Here is a 14,518-nt window from a genome sequence, read left to right on the forward strand (position 1 = left end):
TACCGTTTAATGTCCTACTTTAATCATGCTTTTGATGCAAGGTGTATTTAGGAGCCTGGACTGGAAAAGGGTACTAAAAGCATGGATTTAACGCTTTGAAGTCACCAAGGCAAGGGACGGATTTCAAGAGACTGAGATAGATGGATTTACATGCCAGAGACCCAAGAAAATCAACTGAAGCTCAAGTGGCCCAAAATTGGTCCAGAATGCAAGATCACAGTGTTCTAACCATCCATTCGGTTTGAAACTCTATATCTAGCTTGAGGACCCTAAATTAACTGTACATGTCAAATTTCAGCCATTGGATCCATGTGGAAGTACCTGGTCTCTGGATATGCCTCAATTTTGGACTCAGCGCCTTAAATGAGGAGACAAAATGAATGGATGGATTGGATTTCTCATAAACATCACAGAGGACCCACCTTACATAATGTGAGTATGCACATCTCACGTGCACAGGAGGTGCACTGAACTGTTGAACGCGGTCAGCAGGTGCTGACCCGACCGAATCTGGAAACCAAGATTTAGGTAAACAGGGAGTTGCGTTGGACTCCTGGTGGGCCACCATCACAATCTATTTCAATGATCCACACTGTTCATTGGACTGAGGGGGTCCAGCCGACCGTAGATTGCTTTGTGGCTCGATTCTCTCAGATATTACATGTATATGAAGGTTTAAAATCCAGAATGGATGGCAAGCAAGGAAATCCTGTGGGCCGCATCAACAGACAGTAAAAACCGTCCATGATCAACTGATTTTTCATCATGTATCTAATGGATGGCTTGGATTTTCTCTTCGAAATCAACAATGGGCCCACCAAAGTCACAGCGCATGCTTGCGTAGCTCTGTTGCGCGGGCTCTATTCACAACCGGAACTGACGTTCCAAGTGGGCCATCACGGACGGCTCTTTTCGACGATCCAGATCGTTAATCTGAAAGCCATGCAAAAATCGTCGGTAGGGAAGTTTTCTTTTTACAAAAACTGGGCCCAACGCAGATCAGTTGCGTTGTTTTTCTTCTGCTGCGAAATAAATTACGCACTCTACTGCGTAAGAAACTCACCGATTTTTCTCCCTTTCGCACCAACCTCTTGGTGCGTAAGTTGTTACGCACTACACCACAGGCCCTGTCATGTATAAAATAGAAGAGAGAAGAGAGAAGAGGGGATTTCAATCCACGGTTAGTTAGAGAGAAAGAGAGAGAGAAATTTGAATTTTAGTTATTTTTTCTTTACTGTTCTTATGATTTTTAAGAGATCTAGTCCTATCATGTTAGGCTAAACCTCTTAGATAGGGCTAAGGGTGAAGCTTGTGGTGTGATGGGAAGGCTTTTATAATTTTGATTCATGTTATGAACCACCTTGATTATAGTTGGATTAATAGGAATGCTCTTAGTTTTTAATGGTTTGTTGTGACTGAAATTACAATAGATCTGCAATGACTTTAAGTATTTCCTTTCCTTTTTATGATTATGACGTCAGGAAGCCCTGTTGTTCACCAACGTCTCCTGGGCAAGGTCGGATGATGGTACCCTTCCTAATCTTCATACATTGATGATTGGTTGCCAATTAGTTTAATTCTGTTATTTGCTTTGTCTCCTAAGCATGGTTTGGTAACGGAATCCATTCTAATTTTTATACCTTTCATCTATTAACAACTATATCAAAGAAATTTCAGAATTGATTTTATGGTTATATCTTCCAACTGGATGAAGATGAGACTCGAAGTCCAGTTGAGTTCATGAATCAGGCATAAGATCTCCCTAATCTCTACAAGTGGATCCTCTAAATCCCTAGTTTCATACCTCTAATTTTTTAAAGTTTTAGATAAATATTTTTCCATTATTCCCTCAATTTCATTTGATTTAGATTTCATCTTAGTCTAGTTCTAGTTCTACTTAATTTCAGATTACGTACAGGTTTCAGTCCCTTGGGATTCGACCTCATTCTCATTGAGTTTATTACTACATCACAATCCTATACTTGGGAAGTGAACAAGTTCTTGGCGCCGTTGCTGGGGACTGATGGCTACAATTATCTGAAATTAATTGGTTTTAGAATTAGTTTAAGATTAGGATTTTACTAACTTTAATTTTAGACTTTTATTTCTATTTAGTTTTTAGAACTAACTTTCCTATTTTGTAGGGTTGTTGATAGATCTTATAAATTGGTAACTTTGTCGTAATTTCATTACTTTCTTTATTTTCCAGATTTGATTTTTTTTTCATCGATTATGCTAACTTAGTTTCTTTTGTTTTGCAGGATCTTAACTTAGGACGTAAAATTCGGTAACTTCTTTCCATCTTTTCTCTTTATTTTTAGAATTCCTTTCTATTATTCCTCTTAAGTCTAGGCTTAGAATCTAAATTGAGGGCTACGAGTGTTTCATGCCCAAGTGGGTTCATGATTACACTCAACGTCTCTTGATTAAATGAGGATTAGTTGAGGGGTTGACTGTCCATCGCAAGACTAGACACCACTCGAGGTCCCTAGAGTTAATTGAAGTAATGGCTGCAAATCAACTGGAAACACTAGACCCACCTAGGGTGGAGGACATTCAGGATGAGAATGAGGTGCATCAAGCACCCCCGCCTCGTACTTTATAAGATTATTTACAACTGGTGGGGGTGAGTACGCCCTCATGCATGATTTTTTCTGAAAATATAGGATATATGGACATCAAGCCAGGGGTTATCTAATTCCTTCCTAAATTTTATGGGCTTGAATTAGAAAGTCCATACTTACATCTGAAAGAGTTCGATGAGATCATAGCCACTTTATACTTTCCTATTGTATCTGAGGATACAGTCAGGCTGAAACTGTTTCCCTTTTCCTTGAAGGAGAAAGCTAAGACATGGTTACATTCACTGCGTCCTAGATCCATTGGCACATGAAATGATATGCAGAGGGAATTCATAAAGAAATTTTTTCCACATCATAAAATGATTACCCTTAGAAAAACAACTATGAACTTCGCCCAAAAGGAGGATGAAACATTATTCCACTGTTTGAAAAGGTTCAAGGATCTTGTCAGTTCATGCCTACAACACAGCTTTGAAACATGACGCATTACAAATTTTTTCTATGATAGACTGACATCTTTCATGCATCAATTGGTCAAGACAATGTGTAATGGAGAATTCATGAATAAAGATGTCGATGAGGTATGAGATTACCTCGATAGACTTACTGAAAAAACACAATCATAGGACCATTACCCCAATTCGAACACCACGTCTAGGCCGACTCAATCTAAGGAGAAAGGTGGTTGTATCTCTTGAAAGAAGAGGATGATCTCAATTATAAAGTGACTAATCTCATAAGAAAATTCGAGGCCATGGAAGGAAAAAAGGTTAAGGTTAATGAAATTATTTGCGACATCTGTGATTGCAACATTCACACAACTTAAAATTGTCCCACAATACCTACCTTTCGAGGAGTTTTGAATGAACAAGCCAATGCCGTAAATAACTATCAAAGACCCTTCAATGGACCTACCTTTAATACGTACAATCCTGGTTGGAAAAATCATCCAAATTTTAGTTGGAGGAATGGACAAACTGCTACCCCTCAAGGTTTCTTTAATTAAACTTCACAACAGCAACAAGAGAAACCTCAAGAGCATCTGATTTTAAAACATTTTAAAAAGAAAGATCATTTCAATCAGGGTATGTTACAAGCCTTGCAAGACCTTAACAAAACATTATAAGGACTTAAGGCTGAAAACACGATTGAGAATAAGGAGAGCCTCCCAGCTCAACCTCTTCCCAATCCAAAGCTGTAATATAAAGTTGGCGACTCAAGCTCTTCAAATCAGATGGAGCATGCTAAATCCATCACCACTTTTAGGAGAGGGAAGATTATTGATAAAACCCTTCCGGTTAGGCTCGAAAAGCCTCAAGAATCAGAAGAGGACAACAATGATGGATCTAGTGATGCCCCACAAAAATTAGAACCAGAACTTCTAGAAAAGCCAGTTGCTAAATTTCTCCAGCGGTTAGTTACACCAAAACCTCTATCTAACTCTCCGGATATTTTAGAGGTGATGAAAGAAGTAAAATTTAACATTCATTTACTTGATGCCGTGAAATAAATACCTTCATATGCTAAATTCCTGAAAGACCTATGCACGGCCAAAAGATGACAGAGTATTTAAAAGAAAATCTTCTTGACTGAGAAAGTGAGTGCATCTTAAAGCAAGATGTGCCACAGAAATTCAAGGATCCTGGTAGCCCAACGATATCATGTATGATCGGTAACTACCGCATTAAGCACGCACTTCTTGACTTAGGAGCGAGTATCAATCTGATTCCCTACTCGGTATACAAACAGATAGGGTTGGGTGAATTGAAAAGCACCTTAACCATATTACAACTCACTGATCGTTCTGTTCATATACCAAGAGGGATAATTGAGGATGTGTTAGTTCAAGTTGAAAGTTTCTACTACCCTGTAGATTTCATCATCCTTGATACTGAACCCATTAATAATGGAAGCAATCAGATTCCCGTCATTCTTGGTCGCCCATTCCTGGTCACTTCAAACATAATTATCAATTGCAGGAATAGAGTCATGAGCATGTCTTTTGGGAATATGACATTGGAGTCCAACATCTTTTTTAATAACGACAGAAATTCTGAGAATGATGACGATTTCCACGACATTAACATGATTGATTCTTTCGTGGAAGATAGAACACCTTTAACTTTATCCTCTGACCCTCTAGAGACGTGCCTGGACCACTCTCATGACTTGGATGATGACATAGTTAGGGAGACGTGTGCCTTGCTTGATAGTACGCTGGTACTTGAATTTTACCAGTGGAGGCCACAATTTGAAGAATTACTCAAAATCGATGTAGTGCCTTTACCGTCTAACCTCAAGCCACCGAAGCATGACCTAAAACATTTGCCCTCTGATTTGAGACATACCCAGTGGTGATCTCTGCCCACCTAGAGAAAGAACAGGAGAGTATGCTCATAGCTACTCTCATTGAGCATAAGGGAGCCATGGGATGAACGATAGTGGACCTCAAGGGAATCGACCCCTCGATTTGTACTCACCGCATATATCTTGAGGATAATGCAAAGACCTCATGACAATCACAAAGTAGACTCAATCCTAACATGAAAGAAGTGGTTAAGACCGAGGTTCTGAAACTATTAGATGTAGGTATCATATACCCTATATCTGATAGTCAATGGGTGAGTCCAACTCAGGTGGTTCCTAAGAAGTCAATGGGTGAGATCTTATCTCTAACATACCTCCACCTAATACTTTTGTCTCCTCTCTCATCCTTTATGTTCCTAAGAAGTCCGGAATCACCATCATAGCCAATGTCAATAATGAACTCGTACCAACCAGAGTTACTACTGGTTGGAGAATGTGTATTGACTACAAGAAGCTGAATACCGTCATGAAGTAGGACTACTTTTCTTTATCCTTCATTGATTAAATCTTGGAAAGGCTAGCTAGTTATTCCTATTATTGTTCCCTTGACGGGTATTCGGGTTATAATCAGATTGAAATCGCCCGTGAAGACCAATAAAAGACCACATTTACATGTCTCTATGGCACCTTTGCTTACAGAAGGATGCCATTCGGGTTATATAATGCCCCTGCCACCTTTTAATGATGCATGATGAGTATCTTTTCTGACATGGTGGGGGAATATCTAGAGGTTTTCATGGATGATTTCTCTATTTTCAGTTCTTTTTTCAGTAAGTGCTTGGAGAGTCTTAAATGTATGTTGAAAAGATGTGAAGAGAACTAGTACTAAATTGGGAGAAGTGTCACTTCATGGTTCAAAAGGGAATTGTCCTTGGGCATATCATCTCGTCCAAGGGAATCGAGGTAGATAAGGTAAAAATCGATCTTATCTCTAACATACCTCAAGCCAAGAACTGTTGGATGGTGATATGAGGAAGGTATCTTAGCTTCCCAATCTGGCTGAATTGGACTAATAACAACTTGGTAATCATATCCATGCACCGATCCTTTGTAGATTGGCGCACTTAGGCGGACAACGGGGTGAAGACGGCGAGGGTTTGAGGGCACGCATCATATTGCATTCATACGATAACAAGAGTCATAAAGGCTTTATCACTTGTTTGATTTTAGTCTCCTTATTGTTCGAGTTGATCTCATCCTTTAGGCGGTGTCACACCCAATCTTCTTCAAAAGGATGCACCATATGAGTGGATCGAGCAATGTCAGAAGCTTTCACGTACACATATTTTACTATAAGTCTTCCGCTTGCTTTATTCACTTATCCTTAATCTGCGTTTTGGCTTAATCTATCCCATGTTTATGTTCTAATACAGTCAACATACATATTACATAGCCACCCGACTAGAGCCTTCCTTTTGAGCTTATGTGCAACGCTTCTGATTATGCCCTTGGAGCGGTTCTAGGTGAAAAAAAAGATAAGAAGCCTTATGTCATTCATTGCGCGAGTAGGACTCTAAATCCTGCCCAAGTGAATTACTCGACTATAGAAAAGGAAATCTTAGTCGTAGTATTTGTCTTGGACAAATTTAGGTCCTACCTAATCGGATCCATGATCATTATCTACACAGATCATGTGACACTCAAGTATCTTCTTTCTAAGAATGATTCTAAGCCCCTCCTGATAAGATGGATCCTTCTACTCCAAGAATTTAATTTGAAAATTAAAGATAAAAAGGGAATAGAGAACATAGTGGTTGATCACCTTTCTCGCCTTAATACCTTTGACTCCGTTGAGGTGACCCATATTATTGACATATTCCCTTATGAACAACTGTTCAGAGTCTCTCATTCACCTTGGTTCGCTGATATTTCTAATTATCTTGCCACAGTTTATACTGACGTATTGGACTGCACAAGATAAGAAGAAATTCTGTACCGATGTGCACAACTTTTTCTGAGACGATCCATATTTGTTTAAATATTGCCTAGACCAAATCCTAAGGAGATGTGTGCTAGACGATGAGCATTAGGTCATCTCCTTCAGTCACTTGTAGGCCTGTGGTGGTCACTTTTCTGCTAAAAAGACCACGGCAAAGATCTGCAGTATAGCTTTTATTGGCTCACTATGTTCAGGGACACTCATGAGTTTTGCAAGGCTTGTGAGCATTGCCAGAAATTGGGAGCATTGTCCCGTCGAAATATGATACCTTTGAATCCCATCCTTATCATAGAAACATTTGATTGTTGGGGCATTGATTTCATGGGACCATTCCCCCAATCCTTTGAAAATTTATATATTTTGCTCGCTGTAGATTATGTCATTAAATGGGTCAAAGTGATTCTGTGCCGAAACAATGACCATCGCACAGTCATTAAATTCTTAAAAGAGAACATCCTTTCTTAGTTAGGAATGCCTTGAGCCATCATTAGTGATGGGGGGCCCACGCTTTTGTAATAGACCATTCGAGAGCTTAATGAAGAAATATGGTATCTCTCATAAGGTGAGCACCCTATACCATCCACAGACAAGTGGACAAGCTGAGATTTCCAATAGGGAGATCAAACATATCTTCGAGAAAACGGTTAACCCTAATCGTAAGGATTGGTCAACCCGATTGACCGATGCCTTATGGGCTTACCGTACTGCTTTTAAAACCCCTATTGGAACGTCTCCCTTTAGACTTGTCTATGGAAAGGCTTGTCACTTGCTTGTGGAGTTGGAACATAAAGCGTACTGGGCGATCAAAAATCTGAATTTCAATCTAGACAATGCTGGCTCACTACACAAACTTCAGTTGAATGAACGTGAAGAAATCTAGAATGACGCATACGAGAACTCAAGAATTTATAAGGATAGGATAAAGGTATTTCAGGATAAACATATTCTGCGGAAATCATTCACACCAGGTCAGAAAGTCCTTTTGTATGACTCTTGACTACATCTTTTTCTAAGTAAGCTTCGATATCGTTGGACCGGCCCTTACATTGTTGTTACTGCTTATCCTCATAGGGCCGTTGAGATAAGAGATCCCGACAATGGTAAGGAGTTTAAAGTAAATGGACATCGATTAAAACCATTTGTCGAGAAATTTGATTTAAAGGACATGTCCATGCCTCTGACTGATCCTGTTTACCAGGCTTGATCTCCTAGTCTGATGGAGGTATAGGTAGGTTTATCGCTTTCATAGGACTAGGGTAGTTTGCTTTATATTATCTAGGTTAGATGGTATTATGCCATTAGGTTTGTTTGCTTTCATGTTTTCACTCTTGTGCTAACCTGCTCTCACACTACGATCTCTTGAAAAGTCTTTCTCGATTCCTTCGTCCAGGTACTATCTTCCCATCACTTCTCATTTACTTTCGTTATCCAATGTGCATTGCATGCTCATATCTTTTACATTGAGGACAATGTAGATTTTAGGTTGGGGGTAGAAAATTAGGTTACCTAATTAGTGTTTTCTTGGTCTTGAGCAAAAATTTGTGAATTTTTTTTAAAATTTTTTCTGAAATTTTTGTGAATTCGAAATGATTTTGACGGCCATCTTGGAGTTAGAATTACAAGATAAGTGATGGTGGTAATTTATGACTCTTGGATTCAGTTATTTGTTAGATTTCACAGTTAAGTTCGAATTGTTAATCCATTATCAGAAGTTGTAAACATTGATTAAGTCATGATTTCACAAGAAACATTTCGCTTACACATTAAGGTTTCAATTCGATATTAAGTTATAACTTGGTGATCATTAAGCATGGAAGGAACCAACCTGGGGAATTTATCCATCATGTTAAAAAAAAAAAAAGAAGAATTGAAAAAAAAAGAAAAAGAAAAGAAAAGAGAGAAAGAGAGAGAGAGAGAGAGAGAGAGAGAGAGAGAGAATGAAAGAAAAAAATATCTAGCTAAAAAACAGTTGTCATCCGGAAAGGGTTGGGTGTACAATCTTCACCATAAGTTTGCTCCCTATAGGGTGGAGTCAATTCCCCTCCCCCTCGATGGAAAAATCAAAAGCTGGAAGAATGAAAAATAAAAAAAAAAGAGTAGAAGAAGAAAGAAAGAATGAAGAATTGTAAGGCAAGTTCTGGTTTAGGTTTTGATTATCCTGAATGCTCTTTTGATCATTAATGTTATCATGAAACTTGATGATTGAATCTCTTAATGATGATAAGTCGAGACTACACTACACCCATGAAACTCAATGTTTAGAATTGTTCTAATTAATGGCTTAATACTTTGAACTTGATTATGAAGTTTATCTTGCGCTTGAGTCTAGGAGAAAGTAATACCTAACATTCATGAATCTTAGAATTCTCATATCTGGATTATTTTGTAAAATTCACTCGAGTACATCAAAATTCTCCTATAATTCCCAACGTATTTTTCACATACTTTGCTCGGGACTGACAAGATGCTGGTTGGGGGATGTGTTGAGGGTCGAACATTACATACCAGACCCCAGTTATTTCCTGAATTTATGAGCATGATACCGTTTAACGCCCTGCTTTAATCATATTTTTGATACAAGGTATATTTAGGAGCCTGGACTAGAAAAGGGTACTAAAAGCATAGATTTAAGGTTATAAAGTCACCAAGGCAAGGGAAGGACCCCAGGGGATCGAGATCAATGGATTTACATGCCAGAGACCCGAGAAAATCGAGAATCTGAAGCTCAAGTGGCCTGAAATTGGTCCAGAATGCAAGATCAGAGGGTTCCAACCATCCGTTTGGCTCAAAACTTTATATTTGTCCTGAGGACCATAAATTAATCGTACATGTAAAATTTCAACCATTGGATCCATGTGGCAGTGGTCCAACGGTCAGATCATCCCATTAATTATCAATTTGGGGTCCACATGGTCTCTGGATATGCCTCAATTTTGGATTCAACGCCTTAAATGGGGAGACAAAATGTACAGGTTTTAGATTACGTATAGGTTTCAGTCCCTTGGGATTCGACCTCGGTCTCACCGAGTTTATTACTATATCACAACCCTATACTTGGGGAGTGAACAATAGATCTAAAGCCGGGGTGAACCCCACCATATAAAATAATGAGGAGAGTAACATCTACTGTTGAAGCCTTCCTCAGGTCCACTGTGATTTTTATTTGAGATCTAACCTATTCATAAGTTAACACATATATTAAAGAAGCGAAAACACAAATATCAGCTTGCTCGGAAACTTTTGTGGCCTTTAGAAGTTTTTTATGGTGAGCGTACTCTCTTCACTATTTTCTGTGATGGGGTCCACTCAAGTTTTGGACTTAATTCATTTTTTGGCTCATGCCCTAAAAGGATCTCTCCAAATGGATGGACAGTGTGGATACAAAACATACATCATGGTGGGACTGACATAACTACGTGATGTCACTTTAGTAGTGAGTCTCGCTTCTCAACCGATTCTTGCTACTCAACCCGTGCGCCAAATCCCCAAATGGAAGGAAGCTAATTGTGTAGTGAGTAACTCATGCGCGAAATCCCCAAATGGAAGGAAGCTGACTGTGTAGTGAGTAACTCACTAGCGTTAGTGTACCGAGTAAACTCTGTGAGGTCCACCATGATTTATGTATTTTCTGCTCCGTCCATCAATTTTACCAGATAATTTTAGGGCTTGAGACAAAAAATGAAGTATATACAATGTTCAAATGGACTACACCTTAGGTAACAGTTAATTGAACGTTTACGTTGAAAATTTCTCGAGGGTTACAAAAGTTTTGGATCAAGCTTATATTTGTGTTTTCTCTTCATCCATGCCTATATGATCTTATGAATAGGTTGGATGACAAATAAACACCATTGTGGGGCCTAACGAGGTTTCAATGGTGGAAATCATTACCCCCACTGTTTACAGTTGTATGATCCGCTTGATATTTGGATATACTTCAATTTTGGGCTCAACCCATTAAATTAGATGGAAAAATGGATGGACGGCCTGGATAGACCACATACATACTAGGTGGGCCCAATTGAGTTTACTCAGTACGATAAGAGCAAGAGGGTACCATAATCGATATGCAATCCGATTTCCAAACGAAACCATCTAACAACGTTAGACTTTCCATGAAATGTAAATTTTTTAATATATTAGAAAAAGGTGATGTGACACTTACAGTGACATGGACCAATGATAATATTGGATTCAGCTACTCGGTGTTTCCATGGAACAGAGGACCGCACTCATTATGCTTCTAGTAGGTTGCCTAGGCCAACTCTGTCTAGGTACAACAGACCACGAATGGAAAGGGGGAATTCTCCCAGCGAATGGAAGAGCCAGTTTTGTTGCCCATCACTCCCTAACCGGGGTAAGCCATCTGCAACCAAGTTGTCCTGCCTATGGGCGTGGGCAATGCCAACTTCCATATTGTGCTTGAGAGAGTTGATTCTATTCTTCCAATACCACATGGATCGCGCGCAAAGACATTGTTTAGAGAGGGCTGAGACCACCGATTTTGAATCACTCACCACCTCCACCTCAGTGAAACTAAGCCTCGCACACTCATTGAGGCTATCAAGTATCACTTTGATCTCTACCCACGTATTGGAGCCGAAGCCATATCCAATGGAGAAGGCAAAGTGGAAATCAACTACGGTATTCCTTCCAACTCCACCACCTCGCAAGAGGCCTGGGTTGCCCAACTCTAATCCATCTACATTGATTTTGAGCCATCCATGATGGGGTCTAACCCATTTGACAACTTATAACCTGACCAGGATGGGTGTAGGTCTGTCGATCCCCAAGGCGTTGAGAGTTATCATTGTGGATAGTTTAGGGGACTTGGGCAATGGAAAGAGGGGACCGATTAGGGAAATCTAGCGGGTGATGTTTGAGATGACCCTAGCAATGTGAATCTTAGAGCCATCGAAGCGGGCAACATTCCTAGCCTTCCATAGCTCCCAAAATATGAAGGCAGGAATGAGGCCTTGAGGAGAAAAAATCTATCCATAGATGTTGGGGTTCCCCACCATGTACTTGCCCTACCGACTATCATAGAGGTGGTATGCCTCTGGATGTTAAAGAGTCTTCCATAATGTACCCAAACCTGTTGAGCCGTGACACCCAAGGAGAAAACATGATCGACTGTTTTGATTTGGGGCATGGCAACTGGAGCGCAACAGGCAGACATCGAAGCGATGCAGACTCCTCTACTCTGAATTTTGGCATCCACTGGGTCCGCATTGTGGATGATCTTCTAGTTAAACAATGAGAGTTTTGGGGGGAGATTTGTGCCATACCCACTTGGACCACTCTTTCTTATCCCCACGAGATCTGATGCACTGCCAAACTAGCCTAGCGGTGAGTTCACTTGAGACGGAGCCCGATCGGATTTATTTTTCGGCGACTGCAGAAGTAGATATACCCTCATAAAAAATGTGGTCAAGCACTACTTATAGGAGGAGATGCCTCACTTGGGTCAGCGACAACCAGTCGGTAGGCCCAATCATGTCGCTGACCTTGGCGGGAAGAAGGGGCGGTGTAGAGGGTTGCAGTTTCCATGCGTTGAGGGGGTCCAAACCTGTCCAATCTTCCTTCCAGAAGTCACAATCCCCCTAGCCGACTAGTTAGCATGTGCGGGCAGCAACATCGAGGTTTAATTTGTACATCTTTTTCCAGATTGGTGAGGCAAAGGAGATTTAGCTGGTTCCTCCCACTGGCTGCAAATCTCTAGCATACTTTGCTTTCATGAACTTGCTCTAGTAGCTGAAATCTCCCCTGAAGTGAATAGTCCATGACATCTTCATGCGTAGGGCCTTCACCACTAACTTGAGATTTCTCGGTCCCAAACCACCATCAGATTTAGGGAGAGAAATCTTCTTCCATCTTAGCCAACAACAACATTTTTTAGTTCCATCCTATCCCTAGAAAAAATCTGCGAAAGCTTATTCAAGTTCACCTAAGAGGTTGGCGGGAAGTTTCGTTACTACGAGCATTTGGATAAGGACACTGGACAACATATGTTTAATCAGGGCTAGTCTACCTGCCTAGGTTAGGATTCAACATTTTCAACTTGTGGGGCCCACATTGATATATGTGTATAATCCACGCCGCCCATCCTTTTTGCCATGTCATCTTATGGCTAAGGCCCAAATATTAGCTTGATCCAGAGGTCATGTGGGCCACACAATAGAAAATAATGATGACATTGTCACCCACTATTGAAAATTTTCAAGCTCACTGTGATGTTTGTTATAAGTGGACACTGCCTAAATCAGGACTTTTTAGGCCCATGGTGAGCTGGCCGACAAGGTGAATGGAACGGATCATCCTATTATGGGCCTTAGGCTATTGTACCAATGGCTATCCTTTCATTTGGTAGTAAAGGAAGTGAACATGTAACAACCGCGACTCATATAACAAGACAACCACATTCCATATAACATGACAACTATAACCCATGACAACCACAACCCATATAACATGACAACCACGACCCATATAATATGACAACAACAACCCATATAACATGACAACCACTACCTCAACCCTTACTCCATTACAACCACAACCTTAATATATAACTTTTGATCCATTTTTTATAGTGTAAGCAGTGAACAAGTAACAATCTGTTCATTGGATTTAGAATTTAATTTAACTTTATGGGCAAAAAAAGAGTTATATCCAAAAATTTTATGGCCCCCAAAAGGTTTTCAATGGTAGGTTTTCAATTTATATGGATTAAGGTTGTCGTGGTTGTCATGTGTTAAGGGTAGGGATTGTGATATATTAAGAGTTGGGGTTATGATGTGTTAAGGTACGGATTGTTACTTGTTCATTGCCTACAGTACCAAAAAATGGATCAAAGGCTACATATTAAAGTCGTGGTTATAATGGAGTATGGGTCGAGGTCATGGTTGTCATATTATATGGGTCGTGGTTGTAATGTGGCAAGGGTTGAGGTTGTCACGTTATATGGGTCGTGATTGTCATGGATTGTGGTTGTCATGTTATATGCAAGGGTCATGGTTGTCATGTTATATGGGTCGTGGTTGTCATAGATCGTAGTTGTCATGGGTCGAGTCACGTTATATAGGCCATGGTTGTCATGGGTTGTAGTTGTCATAGGTCATAGTTGTCATGTTATATGAGTCGTGGTTGTTATGTTATATGACTCGTAGTTGTTACATGTTCACTTCCTTTATTGCCAAATGAATGGATAGCCATTGGTACAATAGCATAAGGCCCACAATAAGGTGATCTGTTCTGTTCACCTTGTCGGTCAGCTCGTTGTGGGCTCAAAAAGTCCTGACTTGAGCAGTGTTCACTTCTAACAAACATCACAGTGAACCTGGAAAGTATCAACAGTGGGTGATACTATTAACATTGTTTTCTATTATGTGGCCCACACTAGCTTTGGATCAGGATGATATTTGGGCCCTGGCCCTAAAATGACAAAGCAAGAAGGATGAATGGCATGGATTATACCCATACATTAGTGTGGGCCCCACGAGTTGGGCCTTGCCCACACCAAAAAAGGATTCTGTACACATTGCTTTCTTGACATTAAATACGACATAGACTCTTATTCACGGAAAAACTTTACAATTACTTAACCAAGGACAAGGCCATTTTGGTCTAA

The sequence above is a fragment of the Magnolia sinica genome, chromosome 12 (genome assembly GCF_029962835.1).
Source record: "Magnolia sinica isolate HGM2019 chromosome 12, MsV1, whole genome shotgun sequence".
Lineage (NCBI taxonomy): Eukaryota > Viridiplantae > Streptophyta > Magnoliopsida > Magnoliales > Magnoliaceae > Magnolia > Magnolia sinica.